Source organism: Molossus molossus, unplaced genomic scaffold, assembly GCF_014108415.1.
Source record: "Molossus molossus isolate mMolMol1 unplaced genomic scaffold, mMolMol1.p scaffold_m16_p_9, whole genome shotgun sequence".
NCBI classification, from domain to species: Eukaryota; Metazoa; Chordata; class Mammalia; order Chiroptera; family Molossidae; genus Molossus; species Molossus molossus.
This window is the reverse complement of record NW_023425403.1, coordinates 18,542,634-18,561,104: the sequence shown is the minus strand read 5'-3', so window position 1 is coordinate 18,561,104 and position 18,471 is coordinate 18,542,634.

Genomic DNA, 18,471 nt, shown 5'->3' with positions numbered 1-18,471 from the left:
TACAAAAACACTGTACTGAACACTCAATGTGGTTAGACTCTCAAATCTTTTATGTATGGTATTAGGACTTAAAGGTTGTTCTACAGACTCCTGACAATGCATTATTGGGGATAATCAGGCATGGCGACAGGTTGAAAGAACCAAGCATGGAGGTTTAGGGAGAGAAAAGAAGATAGGAAATAAGAAAACAAAATTCAGAGACAAACCACCTACATTACCACTGGCCTGGATCCAGCTCGGATAACTTCCCATAACCTCTAAAAGGCTATTCATAGACCTTAGTCCAGCTGTGCTGCTGTAGCAAAACACCATAGGCTGGATGGCTTATAAACCACATACATTTATACATCATAGTTCTGGGGCCTGGGAAGTCCCAGATCAAGGTGCCAACAGATTCAGTTCTGATGAGAACCCACTTCCTGGTCCATCCACAGCCAGATGCTTGCTGTTTCCTCACATGACAGAAAGAGCAAGGGACCTCTCAGCGGGCTCTTTAGAAGGGCACTAATTCCATTCACGAGGGCTCCACATTCGGGACCTAATTACCTCTCAAAGACCCCACCACCAAATACCATCACGTTGCAGGTTATATTTCAACGTACCGATTTGGAGAGACACAAACATTCAGTATAAAGTGTCACACCTGTGAGGCCTTCCCTGGGATCATACAAATACTTGTATGTCTACCCTATTCTCAGTGGTTTCCAGGGATGAAGACGCTGTGCAATTCTAGATTGTGATGATTTTCATTTCAGAGCTTATATCAGATTCCTTAAAAGCCAGAAAGACTTTAGAAATGGTATTATTTAGTTAAGTCCTTTATTTACTGACCATTCCCATCATCATGATAGGAAACAATTTTCAGCTTTCCTAAAGGAGTAATAGAGATTTCTTCTCCCTTGCCCCTCACTGGTATTGTTACTTGCTTCTTCGGACAACATGTTTTATTTTCATTGGGAGATACAGACTGTTTTTCCTCCCAAATGGAAACCCTGAGGCTTGCCCCCAAACCGCAGTCAGCATTGGCAGCAGACCCCCGAGTTCTCCGAGGGAATTCACCCCCAGGCCCTGTTCATCTCTGGAGTGAGGTGGCCAGTCCTTACACTTGAAACTCAACACTTCTTTAATAAACTGTACATCGATCCCTTACAGCAAACTCAACCTGGGGAATACGGCCAGGTCTCAGAGGAAAATACTTCCGGATGATCTTCCAGAAAGAGTGTTTAAGAAAGAAAGAGATTGTGCTACTCTGTGGCCTGGCGTTTCTGAGGCTCCAGTGTGGTCATTTCTTTCCCTGACTCGAGAGAGCGGCCCTGTAAGCAACAAGGACTCCACTCTTTGGAATCCTTTATGGAACTTCCAGTTAACTCTTCAACAAAAGAAGCCTGGCGCTGTTGGTCTTGGCTGAGTCCAATATGAGTCATCTGCTGTTTCAGGTACCTGATTGAATGTGGATAGAATGAAGGGGCTCGCTGGGTGTTCTGGCCAGTGGAACAGTTCCATGCAGAGACAAGGGTTGGGGGACAGAGGAGGGGGTGGGGCACAGAGCAGCTGGGGTTGGCAGGCTTCCCCAGTAATGAGTCACACATTTGATCACAGCCCTCATCTTGCAAACAGGCATAGCCTGCACCAGCTGCTGGGCCCTTGCTTATCGCTGGACATCCCCCTTCGCTTCAATGCTGAAAAGGCAGCAGCCCATTGGAGAAAGCTTTGGGAGGAAGAAGACCAAGAGCATTGCTACAGGGGAGTTGTGGCTATGCTGTCTTGGCTAGGATAACCATTTCTAAACAGCACCTAGCGTACAAGTGCTCCTACAGAAGGGCTTTCTCTAGGGTGCACGCAGGCCTTTGGGAGCTGCTGTCTGGAGCAGTGGGCTGCAGACGTGGGATTATCACCTTCCAGAGCGCAGGCCCCGGGAGGTCTGGAACTTCACCCTTGTGGTTCCTCTAAAGTTCCGACGAGGGGAAAGAAAAGGTGTAGAAGAGACAGTGTTCCTGGAGTGATGTTAGAGCATGCCACCAACCCTGGGAGTGGCTAAGCTTGGCCCTCTTCGGTGTCTGTGTGACATTTAGCAAACAGAAACTGGCCATCTAATCCAGGTGCCTTGCCTAATTTTCCCTCACACACTCCTGTGTTCTGAGCACCACGAAAGCAATTTCTTCATATGAGCAAACATTCATTCATAGACTCCCTGGGTTGCATAATAGAAGTTCTTAGTTTGGTGTCTGATGAAAACGTTGAAAAACTGTGAAGGACATAATCATTGTTTCATTGTCTCTTCTGTTCCAAAGGATGTAAAGTCCTGGTATTTAAAATATCATTTTATCTTCGTACAATATTTCTCAGATACACATGGGAACCAGGCTGGGTGACCTACATTTCCAGAGAGAACTGAGGTCTGGAGAGGTGAGGTGTAAAGCCAGGACTCGCATCTGGGCTGCATGCCTTCTGCTCCCCACTAAGCACTGCTGTCCCACGCATGATCAAATGTTTACTGGGGACCCAGCAACATCCTGGCTGGCCTTCAACCTTCAGCTCGAGTTTTGCCCTGACCCTAGAAGCTAGTGTCCCTTTCTTTTCTGCATTCACTCACTCCTGGGTCATTCTTGACCCAGTGCTTTTGACTCACTACTGGGTCACTCTTGGGGATACAGGCACTGTTTTTTATTTTATTCTAGTGAGTGGTGATATAGAATGTTCTTTCTCACTAAGAGGACTGTGAGCCCCCTGAGGTCAACAGCCATGCCTGAAAATGCTTGGTTTTCCCATTCCCTAGCCCCTTGTGTTGTATACAGTCGGCGCTTAATAAATGTGTCAATGCCATTTATGATGACGAATGGTATACAGTTCATGACAATGGCCACTGCTTAGGAAAAATGATGCCCCACAAATCACACAGGGTTTTACAGCAGGCAAAGCACTGTCCCAGACCTTACATCACACCAGCCCCTTAGCTGGTACGACACCCCCTGCACAGACAGAGCTGACAATGAGCCTCAGAGACTGGCTTGCCAGACTGTCCTTATGACTGGTGAGTGACAGGACTCAGACTGGAACCAAGCCGTCTGCGTTCAAAGCCAGCGGCCTCTCCTGCACAGCACAACCACCACCATTGTTCCTGAAGAATGCGCACTTGCCTTCACACGGACGCCCGAGGCCTCTGGTACACCAGAGCTGCTCTGTTTTCTCTATTCTACTGAATTGAATAGCTCCCACTGGAGTAGTACTCCTTTACGAATACCAAAAGTTAAAATCAAAGAAGTTTACATTTCTTAGGCATGGCATACACTGTCTCTGCAATGTGTGGCGATGAGGTGGATAGTTACAGACAGCCACAAACTTTATTAGAACCATTTTCACTTAAATTAACCTAAATACATTCCCACAGTGACAGCGTGCCCTATGGTACCCTAAAGAAAGAACACTCTCTCGGATCATCTGGTCAACCCAGGCCAGTGTTCTTCCAAGCTGCTGGCCCCCATTACACTGAGGCCTCAAAAGACCTATCATATGGGCATGTGGAGATGCCCAAGGTGTCTGCCCAGTTCCACCCCTACCAGGCCCTGCACCAGGTTCTGCTTCTGGCCTCCCAGGCTACATTCCTGCACTGAAACTGCTGTGACCCCACAGTCACCCTCTTGAGGTGCCTCCCTCCCCAGAGAGCAGTGTGGTTTCTCTGGCCAACTGCTCTAAAACACCAAGTCCCATTCTCTGCACCGAACTGCGGCTACCTGGGCAGAAAGGAAGCAAGATTCTTCAAGTCCCCGAGCTTTTCGCTCTATATGGTGAGATTTTTTTTTTCTCCTTCAGACTGAGTCTGAGTGTCATTAAGATGCCAGCTTGATGGGGCACCTCAGGTGTCTAATGAGACTGTCTCAATATTCCCAGCAGCTGGCCCTCTTAAACAGGGCTCCGCAGAGCAGGGCTCGGTGCTAAGAGGCATTCTGGACACACAGTAACTCAGCAGGTCCACAGGCAGCATTTAGGGGATTCTCATGGGACTCCTATACAGAAGGCACGTTTCTCGTCAACGCTTAGGCAAAATGTAGGCTGAAATCTGACGACAGCCGCCTGAACCCATTGTGTACATAAGCTTACAAATCATTGACGTGTTTGTCCATGACTTAAAAGAAATACTGTTGACTGAATAATTTCATCGTGTTGTAGGGTTCCTCTCTCTGGGGTCCCCCACATTTGGACCAACATGAAGACCCAAGGGAGCCTTGCTCTTGAGCAGCTTCTCAGTGCTGTGTTTTTACTGCAGGAATTCAAGTTTCCAAAATAATTTCTCAGTCTTTCTGGGAGAGAGGATCCATCAGCCTCAAGAGCCTCTCCAGCGTTCCTAACAGTGACGTGTGGTGTTCACAGCTCTGCCAGGTTTCTCTCCAGTTCTACACAAAAGTCTGTGAAAGTGAGCTAAATCCTTAGCAGATTATTTCATCAGCCCTAATAAAGGCATGTCAGGGCTCTGCCAGAAAGAATCTGGTTTCAGAAGCCACTTTCCCTTTAAAGGGCCAGAGTAATCACTTCCACCCAAACCCCGAAGGATCGCATTGCAGGAAGCAAAGATGATAGCAGGGCATCTTGGCGGACAAGCTCCTTCCCTCTGCCCCCTGGCCTCCAGACAAATGGCTCTCTGGGGGAGTGATGTCCACATCAAAAGCTGCTTGTCACTCAGTGGGCCTCCCTGATGGGGCTGTTTGCTTTGGCTGAGAACGAGTGTATTCTCTGCATCCGGAGCCAGGGTTGGATGCAATGGACACTTTCTGGCTGCAGCAGGGTGGACTGGCGGGTGCCGTGCCAGCTCCCATTACCCAGAAAAGACGGAGGAAGGTTAGACAATACATTAACTGAAGATCTCCAGTTGAGGCTGCTCAGTGAATAGTTTAGCTAAGTGAGCCAAAGAGGTTATAAAAGTTCTTCTTAAGCTTCTGAGTTTCCAGCTTTTGGTAAAACCATAACATAACAGACAGGAACATGTAAATCTTCCTATCTAACTCATTCTTGCATCCATAGATCTGCTTTCAAAAGTCAATGAAACACGAGTCATACCAGCACCCCGGGTGAAAAATCATGCTTTTTCTCTGTCAATCACTGAGCAGTATTGGGATCCCTGTTTGATGTCCTGAGCCCTAGACAGTTTCCCCAGTCATTGCTTTTTCTGTGTGTGTGTGGTACGTGCCCTTAGCGGGAACTGAACCCGGACTCTCTGGTCCACAGGCCGACGCTCAACTGCTGAGCCAAACTGGCCAGGGCTCCCCAGTCATTGCTATTTTATTGATACAAATTTGTAGCATCATTCAGCTACTACGAGCTATAAAAATCTCAGAAAGCACCCGACTGGTGTGGCTCAGTGGTTGAGTGTCAACCCATGCACCAAGATGTCGCAGATTCAATTCCCAGTCAGGGCACATGCCCAGGTTGTGGGACAAATCCCCAGTGTGGGGCATGCAGGAGGCAGCCAGTTGATGTTCTCTCATCAATGTTTCCATCTCTCTCTCCCTCTCCCTTCCTCTCTCTCTAAGATCAATAAAGAATAAAAAAGAAAGAAAAATCTCAGAAAGCTTTCCTACATCACTTTTACACTCGCGTAAGACCCTCACTCTCCATTGTGAACCACCAGTCAAGCATCCTTAGTAAGAAATGGGCTAGCCACGTGGGAAAAAACTCGAGAACAAAATCACGATCATATCCTGTGACTTTTATATATGAGAGTGATAGAAGCAAAGAAGAGATTATTGGCTTAAGATAGGGATAGTCAGGAAACAGTGGCTAAAATAAATTAATATTGAGTCAAAAATTTGAAAAAAGTTTGGTCATTTTTTTAGAGAGTTCTAAGTACTGGAACTTGAATAATCTTCATAAAATTGTATAACACAATATTTGCACACGTCTTTTTCAAACATATCTTCTTTGATAGTCTTTTCTGGGTGCCTTGTCTCACCAATCCTTGTACAATTTCCTCAAGGAAAAAGACTTGCTTCCCACATACTTTGCATCCTTTAAAAGAGGATCCACATGCCCTGGCCGGTTTGGCTCAGGGGTTGAAGCGTCGGCCTGCGGTACAGAGAGACCCGGGTTCGGTTCCCGCTAAGGGCATGTACCTCGGTTGCAGTTTGTCCCTGGCCCTGGTTGGTCGTGCGGGTGGCAGCCACTCGATGTGTCCCTTCACATTGATGTTTCTCTCTCTCTCTTCCTCTCTCTCCCTCCTGCTCTATCTGAACAAAAAAATGGAAAAAATGTCCTCGAGTGAGGATAAAAAAAAAGAGGATCCACAAGCCAGCAGCATCTGCATCCACTGGAAGCTTGTTGAAAATGCAGAGTCTCAGGCCCTACCCAGGACCTACTGAATCAGAATCTGCATTTTAACAAGATCCCCAGGGGATTTGTATTCAATGTTTGAGAGGTGCTGCTATACACCATTGATATCTCCAGACCACTGGGCCTTACACATAATACTCAATTATGATATAAATGCTTTATTTTTAACTTTACTGACACAATTTGCACACCATACAATTCAACCATTTATCATGTATAATTCAATGGCTTTTAGTACATTCACAGAGCTTTGCATCCATCACCTCCCAAAGCTTTACTCCCCCCAAGCCCCAGCAAATCCTAAGTTACTTTCTGTCTTTATGGTTTTGCCTACTGTGGACATTTCATACAAATGGGACCATACAACATATGCTCTTTCTGACTGTCTTCTTCACTCAACATCATATTTTCAAGGTTCATCCTTGTCATAGCATGTATCAGTTCTTCATTTCTTTTTATTTCCAAATAATATTCCATTGTGTGAATATGATGGACATTTGGCTGTTTCTATTTTTTAGCTATCATGAATCACACTTCTGTGAACATCTGTGTGCAAGTGTTTTGCGGACATATGTTTTCATCTCTTTTAGTTGTATGACTGGGAGTAGAATTGCTGGACCATGCTTTATGATTTTAGAGAATTTTTGTGTGTTCGGAGAAAGTGAGTCCAGCTATCCCGATTTAAAAGATGAAGGAAAGTCCAAGAAGTCGACTTGCCTGTGGACCCATAGTTGTTTAGTTCTGTCTTTTGACTTTAAGTTGATTAGATTGGTAAATGATATAATTAAAGGAGAACAGATTAATTGTTTTTTTCCAAGATCACCCAAAAGATTTAGTTTAATAAAGGAAAATTGTGGGGGGCGGAAAATGGCGGCAGAGTGAATGGAGCTACACAGACCATCTCCCAGGACGAAACTGGATTTACAATGAAAATAAAGACAAATTGTCAGAAAGGGGCAACCAAAAGGCAGCTTGGAGGACCACATAACCAGGGACACTGACTCAATCCTGGTAGGCTTGCGAGGACGCGAGAGGGGTCCAGGAGCCCACGGTCCGCGGCGGCCTGGGCTGGGACCTGCAGCCTCGGCTGGGACCTGCAGCAGCCTCAGCTGGGACCTGCGACCTCCGCTGAGAGCTGTGCTCTCTGCTAGGTGCTACGCCCTCGGCTGGGAGCTGCCGCAGCCTCGGCCGCCCTTAGCTGGGAGTGGCGCCTTCAGGTTAAAGTCCCAAATGACTCCACGGCGCAGAGCCTGGACAGAGGCTAAATTGGCAGCAGCCACTCAGCTTGGGCTCTGGCAGAGGGAGAGCAGACAGGACTAAAACTGTGTGGGGACACTCGGGATTTGGAGGGCACACAGAGCTTTTGCTGAGTTACTGTCGGGCAGGACTATGGTCATCTTACTCCTTCCCAGGGCCCTGGGGAGAGGCGGCCCCTTCCTCGAAGATCAACCCCACCCAGTGGCCATTGAAATGCTAAATGAGGCCCATTAACAACCAGCATCTACCACACCCTTGGGAAATCCTCTTACACTGAGCACCTGAGAGAGTTTTTCATTCAATTCAGAAACCAAGATTTTTCAGGTGATCACTACTAATAGCCTCCAGGCAAAAAAGCTAGAAGATAACTTTCATTCCCTGGGCTAGCAACTATAACCAGGAAAGTAAGACTTGACAGTGGTGTTTAAAGTGGGTCCTCCCTGCCTCATCCAAACCCAGGAGAGGGAGCCACAAGCAGCAGAACATCAACATCCACAGGGAAAATCTGGCAGACTCCAAAGCCCACTGTGATAGCCAAAATGGTGAAACACAGAAACAAAAGCCAGATGAAAGAACAAGAGACCTCTACCAAAGATGAGATAAAGGAGGTGCAGTTAAGCAAGTTAACAGAACTAGAGTTCAGAGCCATGATCTTGAGGAAGCTCAACAGCATGTGTAAGGACATGAGCACCATGAGAAAAGACATAGAAATGTTGAAAATCAACCAGTTGGAAATTAAAAACCACCAAGAAGAAATGAAGAATGGCATATCAGAAATAAAAAACACATTGGAAAGTCTAAATAGCAGAGTAGAGGAAGCTGAGGACCGTATCAGTGAATTAGAAGATAGGGTAGAAAAAAATCAACCAATTAGAAAACCAAAAGGAAAAAAATTAAAAAATAGGAAAACAGCTTAAGAGAACTGTGGGACAACTGGAAATGTAATAACATTTACATCATAGGAGTTCCCAAAAAAGAAGAAAATGAGCAAGGGTTAGAGAATATATTTGAAGTAATAGTGAGAGAAAACTTCCCTAATTTGGTGAAGGAAGAAGGCATTCAAGTTCACAAAGCACAGAGAGCCCCAAGTAAGAAGAACCCAAACAGGAACACACCAAGACACATAGTAATCAAAGTGCCAAAAATAAAAGACAAAGAGAGAATCCTAAAAGCAGCAAGAGAGAAGCAACAGGTTACCTACAAAGGAAACCCCATAAGGCTCTCAGCTGACTTCTCAACAGAAACACTACAGGCCAGAAGGGAATGGCATGAGGTAATCAAGGTCGTGAAAAACAAGGATCTAAATCCAAGACTACTCTACCCACCAAGGCTATCATTCAAAATAGAAGGTCAAATAAAGAGCTTCCCAGACACACACCCAAAAAAAGTCTAAGGGAATACATTAGCACCAAACCACCACTGCAAGAAATGTTAAAAAGGACTGCTGTAATTAGCAGAAAAAATAGAAAGAAAAATATAACCACACTAAACAAAAATGGCAATAAATAAGTGCATATCAATAATCACCTTAAATGTAAATGGATTGAATGCTCCCATAAAAAGACACAGAGTAGCTGATTGGATAAGAAAGCATGCCTCATCTATATGTTGTTTACAAGAGACCCACCTCACAACAAAAGACTCACATAGGTTGAAAGTGAAGGGATGGAAAAAAATCTTCCAAGGGAAAAAAAAAAGCTGGGGTAGTAATACTCATATCTGATAAAATAGATTTCAAAATGAAGGCCATAACTAGAGACAAAGAAGGCCACTACATAATATTGAAAGGATCTATCCAACAGGAAGATATAACCTGGATAAACATATATGCACCCAATATAGGAGCACCAAAATATATTAAAAATCTTCTGGAGGACTTCAAAGGAGAAATCAACAGCAATACAATCATAGCAGGGGACTTCAACACCCCGCTGACATCACTGCATAGATCCTCTAGAAAAAAAATTAGCAAGGAAACAGAGACTCTAAATGAAGCACTAGACCAAATGAATAATAGATATCTACAGAGAATTACACCGCAAAACTACTCACATTCTTCTCAAGTGCACATGAGACATTCTCAAAGATAGACCACATGTTAGGACACAAACTAAGTATCTACAAGTTCAAGACTGAAATCATATCAAGCATCTTCTCAGATCACAATGGCATGAAACTAGAAATCAATTGCAACAAGAATATGCAAAGACATTTGAACACATGGAAGCTAAATAGCATGTTATTAAACAATGAATGGGTCACCGAGGAGATCAAGGAAGAAATTAAAAACTTCCTGGAAACCAATGAAAATGAAGACACAACAACACAAAATCTATGGGATGCAGCAAAAGCAGTTCTGAGAGGGAAGTTCATAGCACTACAGGCCTACCTCAAAAAAAATAAGAAAAATCTCTAATAGATTATCTAACCTCACAACTTAAAGAACGAGAGAGCTAACAAAAAGAAAACCCCAGAGAAAGTAGAAGGAAAGAAATAGTAAAGATCAGAGCAGAAATAAATGACATAAAGTTCAAAAAAACAATTCAAAGAATCAATGAAACAAAGAGCTGGTTTTTCAAAAAGATAAACAAGATTGATGGACCCTTAGCTAGACTCACCAAGAAACAAAAAGAGAGAACCCAAATACACAAAATCCGAAATGAAAGAGAAGTAAGAACTGACACCACAGAAATACAAAAGATTGTTAACAACTACTATGAACAATTATATGGCAACAAATTCAACAATCTAAGCGAAATGAACAAATTTCTAGAAACACATAGTCTCCCAAAACTGGACCAGGAAAAGATAGAAAACATGAACAGACCAATAACAACAGAAGAAATTGAAGATGTAATCAAGACTCTCCCAGCAAACAAAAGCCCAGGCCCTGATGGCTTCTTGGGGGAGTTTTACCAAACATTCAAAGAAGAACTAACACCCATTCTCCTCAAACTATTTCAAAAAATTCAAAAAGAAGGAAAACTTCTAAACTTATTTTATGAAGCCAGCATAATCTTAATTCCAAAACCAGAAAAAGACACTACAAAGAAAGAAAACTACAGGCCAATAATATCCCTGATGACATAGATGCCAAAATCCTGAACAAAATACTAGCAAGTCGGATCCAGCAATACACCAAAAAAATTATTCACCATGACCAAGTGGGATTCATCCCAGGGATGCAAGCTGGTATAATATTTTCAAATCAAAAAATGTGATACACCACATAAATAAAATGAAGAATAAAAACCACATGATCATATCAATAGATGCTGAAAAAGCCTTCGACAAAATCCAGAATCCATTTATGATAAAAAACACTCAGCAATGTGAGAATAGAGGGATCATATCTTGACATAATAAAGGCCATATATGAAAGGCCTACAGCCAACATCATACTCAATGGGCAAAAACTAAAAGCATTTCCCTTAAGAACAGGAACAAGACAAGGATGCCCACTGTTGCCACTCTTATTTAACATAGTACTGGAAGTCTTAGCCACAGCAATAAGACAGAAAGAAAAAATAAAAGCGGTCCAAATTGGAAAAGAGAAAGTAAAACTGTCATTATTCACAGATGATATGATACTATACATAGAAAACCCCAAAGACTCCATCAAAAATTTACTAGACTTAATAAATGAATTTGGAAAAGTAGCAGGACACAAAATTAACATCAAGAAATCGATGGCATTCTTATACACCAATGATGAACTCACAGAAAGAGAAACTAAAAAAAACAATCCCATTGACCATTGTGGCAAAAAAATTAAGATACCTAGGAATAAACTTAACCAAAGAAATAAAGGACCTCTTTGCAGAAAACTACAGGACATTAAAAAAAGAAATAGAGGAAGATATAAAAAAGTGGAAGCACATACCCTGTTCATGGATTGGAAGATTTAACATCATTAAAATGTTTATACTACCCAAAGCAATCTATAGATTCAATGCAATCCCCATCAAAATACCAACGGCATACTTCACAGAACTAGAACAAATACTTCAAAAGTTCATATGGAACCACAAAAGACCTTGAATAGCCACAGCAATCTTGAAAAAGAAGAACAAAGTTGGAGGGATCACATTACCAGATTTCAGGTTATACTACAAAGCCATTGTAATCAAAACAGCCTGGTACTGGCACAAGAATAGGCATATAGATCAATGGAACAGAACAGAGAACCCAGAAATGGACCCAAGACATTATGCTCAATTAATATATGACAAAAGTGGCAAGATTATACAATGGAATAAAGACAGCCTCTTTAATAAATGGTTGGGAAAATTAGAAAGCTACATGCAAAAAAATGAAACTAGACCACCAAAGTACACGGTACACAAGAATAAATCCAAAATGAATTAAAGACTTAAAAGTGACTCATGAATGCATAAAAATTCTAGAAGAAAATGTACACAACAAAATTTCAGATATCACACACAACAGAATTTTCACTGATACAACACCTAAGGCAAGAAAAACAAAGGAAATGATTAATATGTGGTACTACATCAAACTAAAAATCTTCTGCACAGCAAAGGAAACAACCATCAAAATGGAAAGGGAACCAACTATATGGGAGAGCATAATTGCCAATGATACATCAGACAAGGGTTTAATTTCCAATATATATATAGTGCTCATATAACTCAACAAAAGGAAGACAAAGAATCTAATTAAAAAATGAGCAGAGGACCTAAACAGACACTTCTCCAAAAAGGACATACAAATGGCCAAGAGACATATGAAGAAATGCTCAACATCACTAATCATCAGAGAGATCCAAATTAAAACAACTGTGAGGTATCACCTCACACCTGCCAGAATGGCCACCATCAACAAATCATCAACCTAGTTCTGGCAAGGGTGTGGAGAAAAGGGGACTCTAGTACACTGCTGGTGGGAATGCAGACTGGTGCAGCCACTATGAAAGACAATATTGTGTTTCCTCAAAAAATTAAAATTTGAACTGCCCTTTGACCCAGTGATCCCACTTCTAGGAATATACTCTCAGAAGCCTGAAACATCAATCAGAAAGAATATATGTACCCCCATATTTATAGCACTACTATTTACAATTGCCAAGATCTGGAAACAGCCCAAGTGTCCATCAGTAGATGAGCAGATAAAAAAGCTGTGGTACATTTACACAATGAAATACTATGCAGCTGTAAGAAAGAGGTCTCTTACCCTTTGAAACGACATGGAGAGATCTGAAGAGTATTATACTAAGTGAAATAAGCCAGTCAGAGAAAGACAAGTACCACAATCTCACTTATTTACGGAACATCATGAACAAAATAAACTGTTGACCAAAAGAGATCCAGAGTCATGGATGTAGGGAACAAACTGACAAACCTCAGAGGAACGGAGGGATGGGAGGAGTGGGAAGAGATAGGCCAAAGAACATATATGTACATGCAGAACGAATCGACACAGACATTAGGTTGGGGAGAGCAGGAGAAGGGTGGGAGTGGGAAGGAGGACGTCAATGGGGAAAAAAAGAGGGACATCTGTAATACTTCAACAATAAAAAAATTAAATCTAGCCCTGGCTGGTTTGGCTCAGCGGTTAGAGCGTTGGCCTGTGGCCCTGAGAGACCCAGGTTCGGTTCCCGCTAAGGGCACGTACCTCGGTTGCAGTTTGTACCCGGGCCTGGTTGGGTCATGTGGGTGGCAACCACTTGCTGTGTCCCTTTCACGTCGACGTTTTTCTCTCCCTCTCTCCCTCCCACTCTATCTGAACAAAAAATGGAAAAAATGTCCTCGGGTGAGGATAAAAAAAATTTTAATTTAAATTAAAAATGAATAAATAAAGACGATTACACAAAAGCCAAGTGCAAGACAAGCTCTCTATTCGCAGTTTGTTTGTTTTTTAATTACAAATAGTGCTGATTGAAATGCGTGGTTCCCTCTGCTTTTGCCAGGCATGGAGAATTTATGTCACGGTGAGTTGCTTGCCTTTAGTTAAACATAGCTTTTTTTCATTTCTTTATGATGTATTTATTAAGTTTTTGTGGTACCTCTCTACATGAGAGCTCACAGTACTGGTCACGTAATCTTGGATGTTATTTTTATACATTTCTAAGCATCTTAACTATTGTCTAGATTATTAATAGCAATGGTTCACAGTATAGCTAAAGAACAAAAGGTAACTAAGAACTTATTAGAGTGGCATAAATATGAGCTATAAACATATATATGAGCTATAATGGAGGTATGAGCTAAGGTACAAGGAGAGTCCAGAGGAGAAAAAAGCTGAATTTTGTGTATGAAGTGGGGGAGGAGAGAAACGAGGAAAGATCACAAAAGAAATGATATTGGAGGAAAGTTTTAAAAAATAATTAGAAGTGTGTAAGATAGACAAGAGTAAAGAGAATATTTTATTTTTTAACAGCTATTTTGAGGTACAATTGATATATAATAAGCTGCACACATTTAAATTTCAGATTTGGTAATTTTTTATGTTCATAAAACACTGTATTTTATTTTATTATTTTTTTTGTGTGTGTGTAGAGTAGACATTTTATTATTATTTTTTTCTACCATAACTTTTTTTTATTAATTAATTTTTGTTACAGATGTTTCTCCTTTTTCCCCCAATGATTCCCCCCTCCCCCTCCCTCCCTGCCCTGTCCCCAGCTTTGTTGTCCATGTCCATTGGTTATGCATACATGCATATAAGTTCTGTGGTTTATCTCCCCCACCACCCCCTTTTCTGGATATTGTCAGTCTGGACCCCACTTCCACATCTCTGGGACTACCCCCTTCCTCAGACTGTTATGTTCATTATATTCCACAAATAAGTGAGACCATATGATACTTGTCTTTCTCTGTTTGGCTTGTTTCACTTAGGATAATATGTTCCAGGTCCCTCCATGTAGTTTCAAAGGATAAGAGATCTTTCCTTCTTACAGCTGCATAGTGTTCCATTGTGTATATGTACCACAGCTTTTTTATCCATTCATCTACTGATGGACACTTGGGCTGTTTCCAGATCTTAGCTGTTGCAAATAGTGCTGCTACAAACATGGGGGTACATGTATTCTTTCTGATTGGTGTTTCAGGCTTCTTAGGGTATATTCCTAGAAGTGGGATCACTGGGTCAAATGGAAGTTCAATTTTTAATTTTCTCAGGTAACACCATATTGTTTTCCATAGTGGCTGCACCAGTCTGCATTCCCACCAGCAGTGTACTAGAGTCCCCTTTTCTCCACACCCTCGCCAACACTTGTTGTTTGATGATTTGTTGATGGCGGCCATTCTGACAGGTGTGAGGTGATACCTCATTGTTGTTTTAATTTGTATCTCTCTGATGATTACTGATGTTGAGCATTTCTTCATATGTCTCTTGGCCATTTGTATGTCCTATTTGGAGAGATGTCTATTAAGTTCCTCTGCCCATTTTTTAATTGGGTCCTTTGTCTTCCTTTTGTGGAGTTGTATGAGCACTCTATATATATTGGAAATTAACCCCTTATCTGATATATCATTGGCAATTATGCTCTCCCAAACAGTGGGTTGCCTTTCCATTTTGATGATTGTATCTTTCGCTGTGCAGAAGCTTTTGAGTTTGATGTAGTCCCATGTGTTCATTTTCTCCTTTGTTTCTGTTGCCTTAGGTGATGTATCAGTGAAAATTCTGCTGAGTATGATGTCTGAAATTTTGTTGCCTTCAGTTTCTTCTAGGATTTTTATGGATTCATGAGTCACATTTAAGTCTTTTATCATTTTGAGTTTATTTTTGTATAGGGTGTAAGTTGATGGTCTAGTTTTATTTTTCTGCATGTAGCTGCCCAATTTTCCCAACACCGTTTATTAAAGAGGCTGTTCTTACTCTACTGTATGCTCTTGCCACTTTGTCAAATATTAATTGAGCATATTGCCTTGGGCAGATTTGGTAAGTTTTGACATAAGTATGCACCTATGAAACATGCCACAATCAAGATAATGAACATAGATACTCATCATTTCCAAAAGTTTCCTTATGACTTACTGTAATTCCTCCCTCCTGCCTCAGCCCACCCATCACATGCTCATCCAACCCCCAGGAAGCCATTGATATACTTTCTTACTACATTAATTTGCATTTTCCTAAAATTGTATATAAATGGAATCCAAGAACATGTGTTCTTTTCACTCTGCATTAATTATTTTGAGATTAATCTATGATGTTATGTATATTAATAGTCTATTCCTTTTTATCGTTGAGCAATTTTCATTGTGTGGATATACCACATTGTATTCATCACCTTTTATGTATATTTGAGTTCTTTCTAGTTCTATAAAACTGCTGCCATTCGTTTACGAGTCTTCATAAGGACTTACATCTTCTTTTCTCGTGGGTAAATTCCTAGGAGCGGAATGACTGGGTCATAGGGTAGATATTAGATTAACTTCTTAGAACCTGCCAAATAGTTTTCCATAGTTGTTGAACCATTATACACACTCACCTGCAGTGTATGCAGTTTCTCCACATGACCTGGCCTGGCCAAGCCTTTTCATCTTAATTTTACATATTTTGTGCGGGGAAGGGCACATTTTCTGTGAGTCCCTTGGGAGAAAATCATTGAAGTGATATGAACATTTATAGCTCTTATTTTATATTGCAAATTGTCTTCCACGAAATTCTTTCTTTAATACCCTCCTAACAAAGATTTCATCTTATTAGCCTTTACCTCTTGAAATCCTCCTCTCTTTCCCTTGGAATTCCTGTACAGAGCGGACCATGTCCAATCCTTCCGGTGGGACATGTGAGTGGAGAAGGGGTGGGGGTTTCTTGTTTTGTCGTTTTGGATGTGATCGTTAGCCTTCCTGTGGCCCCTGCGTTTCCAGGTGTCTCCCCAGAGGTAAGGACTCCAGGGCACAAGGTCGGAGCAGCTGGTGAGGAAGAGAGCGGGACACGCAGACTGCAGGAGGCACGGAAGGCATTGCTCGGAGCCTGGACCATGCTGAATTCCTGCTCAAGGATAAGTAAGGAACTACGTGGAGTTCCTTTAAAACCGATTAAAACTGCAGCTTCTGTTTTTCTGTCTCTGACACCACCTCACTTATAAATATTTTTATTTGTCATCATCTATCTAAAATCTTTTTTTTGTTATTTTATTTAGTCCAGGCGTTAGATCAGAGGATAATCTGGAAGGGGTTCTCTGGAGGCGATTTCCCTTTAGAAAAACCAGTCACTCCTGCCTCTGTCTTTCTAAGCAGCGCAAGTTCCCGCCCTGTCACAGGGGTTGAAGAACATCGTTCAGGCAACCCCAGCACCTTGCCTGGACTTCACCTGACAACCGAGGAGTTTATTATTCCCGTCAAGTTTTAACTCACTACGATTCTTCATATGGGCAGTCTGGATGTATGCTGAGGCTTGTCTTCCTAGACAGCTGACTCACTTCAAGCTAAAAAGGGACTGGATGTGCCCGGCCGGTGCGGCTCAGTGGTGGAGTGTCGACCCATGCACCAAGAAGTTGGGGGTTCGATTCCTAGTCAGGACACATGCCCTGGTTGTGGGACTGATCCCCAGTGGGAGGCATGTAGGAGGCAACCAATCAATGTTCTCTCTCATCAATGTTTCTCTCTCTCTCTCTCTAAAATCAATAAAGAAAAATAAGTTAATTAATTTAAAAACGGGACTGGATGTGATAATTCTTTGTAAACACTAGCCAGACCCAGCTGAAAACCCAGTACAAAGGACCAGGGCTTCTGGCTCAGAGGGGACTCTATCAGAGAGAATCTGATCAGATTCAGAGTCTGTGTCTCCCCCTTTGTTTTGTCCAGAGCCCTTCCTGTGGGCGGTGGTCCTGGGGTGGCCTTTTTTGTGCTTTGTTAGTGTTCTGAGGGCCTTGTCTGGGGGTGAATGGGGAGGTACCAGATAAACTGGTAGTGGCTGGATGAAACCAGTCTTTTAATTTAAGATTACAGTTATGTAAATATACGAAGGATTAAGATCCCCCACCGGTCACTAAAGAAAGGCCTCGTCCTCGCCACCCCCCCCCCCCCCCCCGGGATACCCAGCATGGTCTGTGTGTCTGGCTGAAGCATTGCTCCAGGAAGGGGAGGCTTTCTCAAGGTGCTGAGCGGCTCACTGTGGAGGGACTTTCTGGAACATTAACATACGTTTTCTCTGACAATGAGTCTGTCTACAGTAGACACTGATTATCCTTCCTTTCCTCTTCTCACACTGCCTTTCTCTCTCACCCTCTTCGGCCTTCTCTTGATTTCCACCTTCCATCAGGGCAGAGACACCCCCTTGTTCACGTTCTGTCCCGAGAGCTTGCCTGTCTGTCAGAACTGCCCAGCCGACCGGCCCACCCTGCCCAGGTGGCCAGCGCTCGGGGGACACTGTGCACACCCCCTTTCTGAGTCTGCCCACCTTCCTAGCAGAGCGTCAGACCTGAAATCCTAACCAAGAGCTGAAACCGGAGAGGAATTTCTCTACCACACCTGGCCCTTCCTCCTTGAGCCGATCACCCCAAGTCCTGCTCTGGCACAGCTGTGACACCACCACAGTCTACGTGTTTATGTTCCTTCTGTACCATTTTGGGAGATGGCAGGAGGTACCATTAGCTCCCTTTTTAAAAAGAAGGAAACTGTAGGACGTCAAATCACCACATCTGGTTACATTATGATTCAAAAGCCAAGAGAAGGTCTAAATTTTCAGTTGTCTTTCGAAGTTTTATCTGACTCAGTAGGACCTCAAAGTATCTTTTGAGCCAGCATGATCTTTTCCGTTGCTCAGTTTTCATACCTGTCCTGGGATTTTCCCATGGACTCATGAAGATGGAGAAGAGACACCCCAGACCCACCTCTTCTCCACGGCCACCCTTTGTCTTTCCGGTGTTCTCCCATCCTGGGTGAGGGAGAGGGTCCCTCAGCAGCCTGTGTTTCCCACACA